The sequence below is a fragment of the Melanerpes formicivorus genome, unplaced genomic scaffold (genome assembly GCF_026170545.1).
Source record: "Melanerpes formicivorus ecotype bairdi unplaced genomic scaffold, bMelFor1.0.p_v2 SCAF_46, whole genome shotgun sequence".
In the NCBI taxonomy this organism is placed as follows: domain Eukaryota; kingdom Metazoa; phylum Chordata; class Aves; order Piciformes; family Picidae; genus Melanerpes; species Melanerpes formicivorus.
In genome coordinates, this window is record NW_027142398.1 from 5,607,224 (window position 1) to 5,612,497 (window position 5,274).

The following is a 5,274-nucleotide window of genomic DNA, read 5'->3' on the forward strand; positions in this document are numbered from 1 at the left end:
GTGTGGGGTGGCTGGCTTTTTGGCGGTGGCCTCTGTTACTGGGTGGGCCGTGGGGGGGTGCTGGCTTGGCTTGGTGGCTGTGCCCTCTGTGGTTGGGGGGGGGGGGGCTGGCTTGGCGGTGGTGGCCTGTGTTGGGTGTGGGGGGTACTGGCTTGGTGGCGGCGGCCTCTGTGACTGGGGTGGGTGGGATGCGTGGCTGGTTTGGCGGCGGCCTCTGTTATTGGGTGGGGGTTGGGGGGGTGGCTGGCATGGTGGCGGCGCCCTCTGGTTTTTGGGGGGGTTAGTGGGTGGCCGGCTTGGCGGCGGCAGCTTCTGTTGCTGGGGGGTGTGGGGCAATTTGCTGGCTTGGTGGCAGCGGCCTCTGTTTTTTGGGGGGGTTAGGGGAGGGCCGGCTTGGTGGCGGCAGCTTCTGTTGATGGGGTGGGATGCGTCGCTGGCTTGGCGGCAGCTTCTGTTGCTGGGGGGCATGGGGTGGTTGCTTGTCTTGGCGGCGGCCTATGTGGCTGGGTGGGGGGGCTGTGGCTGGCTTGGCGGCGGCGGCCTCTGTTGTGACTGGGGTGGGTGGGATGCGTGGCTGGTTTGGTGTCAGCATCTGTTATTGGGTGGGGGTTGGGGGGGTGGCTGGCGTGGTGGCAGTGCCCTCTGTGGTTTGGGGGGGTTGAGAGGTGGCTGGTGCGGCAGCGGCAGCTTCTGTTGCTGGGGTGGGGGGGGGGGTTGGCTGGCTTGGCGGCAGCAGCCTCTGTGGTTGGTTGGGGGGGTGGCTGGCTTTTTGGCGGCGGCCTCTGTTGGTTGTGGGTGGGTAGGGGGGTGGCTGGCTTTTTGGCAGTGGCCTCTGTTACTGGGTGGGCTGTGGGGTGGGGGCTGGCTTGGCTTGGCGGCGGCCCCTGTTATTGGGTGGTGGAGTGGGGGGGTGGCTGGCTTGGCGGTGGTGGCCTCTGTTATTGGGTGGGAGGGGTGGGATGCGTGGCTGGTTTGGCGGCAGCCTCTGTTATTGGGTGGGGGAGTGGGGGGGTGGCTGTCTTGGCGGCGGCGGCCTATGTGGTTGGGGGTGGTGGCTGGCTTTTTGGCGGCGGCCTCTGTTGGCGTTGGGTGGGTGGGGGGGTGGCTGGCTTGGCAGCAGCGGCCTCTGTTATGGGGTGGTGGGCCGGCTGCCTTGGCGGCAGCAGCGTTTGTTGTTGGTTGGGGGTTTGGCTGGCTTGGCAGCAGCGGCCTCTGTTGGGTGGGGGGTGGGATGCGTGGCTGCCTTGGCAGCGGCCTCTGTTGTTGGGTGGGGGATAGGGGTGGTGGCTGATTTGGCGGCAGCCCATGTTTTTGGGTGTGTGGGGGGTGGCTGGCTTTTTGGTGGCAGCCTCTGTTACTGGGTGGGCCGTTGGGGGGGGCTGGCTTGGCGGCGGTGGCCTCTGTGGTTGGGGGGGGGCTGGCTTGGCGGCGGTGGCCTGTGTTGGGAGGGGGGGGGACTGGCTTGGTGGCGGCGGCCTCTGTTGTGACTGGGATGGGTGGGATGCGTGGCTGGTTTGGCGGCAGCCTCTGTTATTGGGTGGGGGTTGGGGGTGGCTGGCTTGGTGGCGGCGCCCTCTGTGGTTTGGGGGGGGTTGGGGGGTGGCCGGCTTGGCGGCGGCAGCTTCTGTTGCTGGGGTGGGGGTTTGGCTGGCTTGGCGGCAGCTTCTGTTGCTGGGGGGGGGGGGTGGGGGGGTTGCTTGTCTTGCCAGCGGCCTATGTGTTTGGGTGGGTGGGGGGGCTGGCTTGGCGGCGGCCTCAGTTTGGGGGGCGTGGCTTGGTGGCGGTGGCCTCAGTTGGATCCAACTGAAAGGTCCTTTTGGAGCCCCTCCAGAGCCTCCCCATATACCTCTCTGTGTGCCCGAATTCCCCTTTGATACCCCCAGATCCACCTTAGATGCTAGCAGGCCCCTTAAGAACGGGGGGCAGCACTGACCAGGTAGGGGATTCTCACCCCTGTGTGTGGGGGGAGGCTTCGCTGGGCTCTCCTCAGAGGTTACTTCCATTCAAATTAAAGAGACCAAAACCCAAAGAAACCTCAGGACAAAGAATAAAGGCAAAAGAAACAAAGGATCCCCCCCCCCCAACACGCACTGAGGAGGGTTCCCCGTCTTTAATTCCTTGAGACCTATTTCGTAGTTCTGTTTTCAAACTGCTTTGCTCTGCTTGCAATCGGCTTCTACCTGCTAGCAGCCTTTGCGTGTAACGGAAGAGACGCAGCGGGGGTGAGTTCAGAGCCTTGTTACCTGGCACTTAGTGCCAGTCCTGACTACCTATATGAACAGGAGAGATTGGCAGTCTTAGGGCGAGTCGGCTCGGCTCTCTGTGAAGCCGGAGGATTTCCTTCCCCTGAACAGACGGCGGCTCCGGCCGGCCGGGCTGCCTCTCACCAGGCGCGCCGGGGCTCGGCTCCCCCGGGCGCCAGCCGGCTCCGCCGAGGTCTGCTCTCAGCTCGGCTTCCTTTAGCTTCCGTGGGTTCCCTTCGTCCGGCTGAGCTCCGCACCAGGTTAGTACCAGCCTCTGTCGCTGTCCGCGGTTCCCGTGTAGGTGCTCTGAAGGTTCGATACGCCTGAATGTTCTAGGAGGGGATTAAAAGCCCTAAGACTTCACATAAGTCGCTGGTAAGAAAAGGAGGAAAACTATCTGCAGAAACCAGGAAAACGTGCAGCAGACTTCTGGGAAATAGTCCAACCTCCTCTTTCACAGAAGTAAGGTGAGTTTGTGAAACCGCTCGGCTCCGAGACCTTTAGGAGAGGTCCCACAGCCGTCCAGGGCTGTAGCGAGCCCTATAGAACTCCGGCAGTTACCCGAGCCGTGGCGTTCGTCTTTTCCCCCAGATCGGTTTCCGAGGACCGCGGCGGGACCCCTCTCCGTCGGGCTGCGGGGCCCGCCGAGGCGCAGGACCTCTCCGGGCGCCCCCTTAGAGGCTTCTCAGGCAGAGCTCTTTTAACTCAGTCAGATCACCCCAGGAAGAGACAAGAGCCTTCAGGCAGGAAAAGGACTGCTGGCAAGGGAAAGGGGTAACGTGTAAGCCCTAAGGGGGCGTCCCACAAGGGAGAAAGGCAAATCGGTGCCACAGGTAAGAGCCCTCGGGGTGGAACCAGGGGGTTCCACTAAGCATTCCAATGGGGGAGACTGCAAAGGTTTTCATATAGCAATTGACCCTATTCTTTACTATCCATGTAAACAGGAAAGTTTCAGTTTTAGGGTGAGTCGGCATAGCGCTTTCAGCGAAGGAAAAGATTTTTCCTCGCCTCAGCCGGCGGCGACTCAAACTCCCCGCGGCAGCTCACCCGCGGGGCCCCCCGAGACGAGGAGAGGCGAACCGAGGTGAACGGAACCGGACGGAACCGGCGCGGGGCTCCCCGAGGCAAGGCGGACGGAACGGAACCGGCGCGGGGCTCCCCGAGACGAGGCGAGGCGGAAGGAACCGGCACGCTGGGGGCTTGGCGGGGCTCAGCTCCTCGCTCAAATTCTTCCCGGTTTCCTCGGGCTCCCTTCCAGGTAAGCGCCAGCCTCTGCCGCTCTCTGGGGTTCTTACGTAGCAGCTCGTTTGAAACGCTTGCACGTTCTCGGAGGGGATTAAAATCCCTAAGAGGCCAGCTAACCTTGACACCCCTCTCTTGCAACTTCATAGCTCTGCTGTTTAACTAGGCGCAGCAGTCTGGTATTAATTTGTCTGAAAAGAGGCTTTGAAATGCGCTGCATGGGGTTCTGAAAGACGTAAACTTACACTGCGTATCTCTAGTACACAACAGCTCACGGATTTTCCTTTGCGTTGTAGGGTTTTTAAACACTCACCGGTTTCGGCGTCGGGTTGGTCTTTCTCGGAACGGAAAACCTTCCGAGGGGAGGCCGGCGGGGCGCTTCCCACGCGCGGCGGCAAGAGACGCCCCCCCCGACCGCTCAGCGTAAGTCCGCCGCTTTCAATCGATTCCCCTTTGGTAGGTACGTTGCCAAAATTGGCTTTGCTCTACGCGCAGATCGCTTTTCCGTTCCGGCATCACTTGCCAGAGATCTTGCAGAGAGGAGATCCGGTGGGGGGGGTACCTTCAGAGCCTCTTTACCGTCGCAATGAATACCATTCCTGAATACCTCTATAGAGAGGAGAGGATTGTAGTTGGATTTATAGTCTCGGGGCGAGTCGCCTCGGCGCTCTCAGGCAAACGAGAGGGTTTTCTTCCCCTAAAAGGGCGGCTCGGCTCCTCGGCGCGGCTCGGCTCCTCGGCGCGGCTCGGCTCCTCGGCGCGGCTCGGCTCCTCGGCGCGGCTCGGCTCCTCGGCGATTGCGAAGTATCTACGTAGCAATCGATCCCATTATTTCCTGTCGATGTAAACAGTTGTTTTATTTTTTCAGTCGTAGGGTATGTGTTGCGCAATCGGCGGGCGCAGGGGAAAACGGTACCTATCGGCATGTAAACTAAGGACCCAAAAAATCCCAGATGACTTAAAAAAGCCCAAAGCAAAGCGACGACCCTCGCAGCACAAAGGAAGACCCCCCGTTCCTGAGCAATCGTTACACATTTCGTAGATGTTTCTAAACTGTGCGTTACCGTACTTGGAATTCGTTTTTACATTATGGAAGCCTTAGTATTTAATGGGACAGATCCAATGGGGACGATTGCAAAGCTTCTTATGTAGCAATAGGTAATACTCTTGAATATCCACGGAAAAAGCAGGTATTTTTAGCAGGATTTTCTGTTGACGAAACGGCGTGGGGCTCTCTGAAACGAAATGACGAAACGTTGCACTGCTGGCCAGAAATGAAACGGTGTGGGGGCTCTCTGAAATGAAAAGAGGTGAAATGGTGCAATGCTGGCCTGAAATGAACTGGTGTGGGGGCTCTCTGAAATGAAAAGAGGTGAAATGGTGCAATGCTGGCCTGAAATGAAACGGTGTGGGGGCTCTCTGAAATGAAATGATTAATTGCTGCAATGCTGGCCTGAAATGAAATAGTATGGGGGCTCTCTGAAATGAAAAGAGGTGAAATGGTGCAATGCTGGCCAGAAATGAAACGGTGTGGGGCTCTCAGAAATTAAATGATCAAATGGTGCAATGCTGGCCTGAAATGAAACGGTGTGGGGGCGCTCTGAAATGAAATGATCAAATGCTGCAATGCTGGCCTGAAATGAAACAGTATGGGGGCTCTCTGAAATGAAAAGAGGTGAAATGGTGAAATGCTGGCCTGAAATGAAACGGTGTGGGGGCTCTCTGAAATGAAAAGAGGTGAAATGGTGCTATGCTGGCCAGAAATGAAACGGTGTGGGGGCTCTCTGAA

General features: G+C 59.1%; 1 long non-coding RNA gene across 2 annotated transcripts; it reads left to right on the forward strand.

Annotated features, from left to right (window-relative positions):
- Positions 1-1,925: 1,925 nt before the first annotated feature.
- LOC137451921 (uncharacterized) lies at positions 1,926-3,890 on the forward strand. 2 transcript variants are annotated; one of them, XR_010989921.1, is made up of 5 exons: positions 1,926-2,503; positions 2,580-2,710; positions 2,835-3,076; positions 3,188-3,501; positions 3,782-3,890. It is a non-coding gene; the product is annotated as an uncharacterized lncRNA (long non-coding RNA). The 2 variants fall into 2 exon arrangements; XR_010989920.1 differs by lacking the exon at positions 1,926-2,503 and having other exon boundaries at positions 2,510-2,710.
- Positions 3,891-5,274: the final 1,384 nt, after the last annotated feature.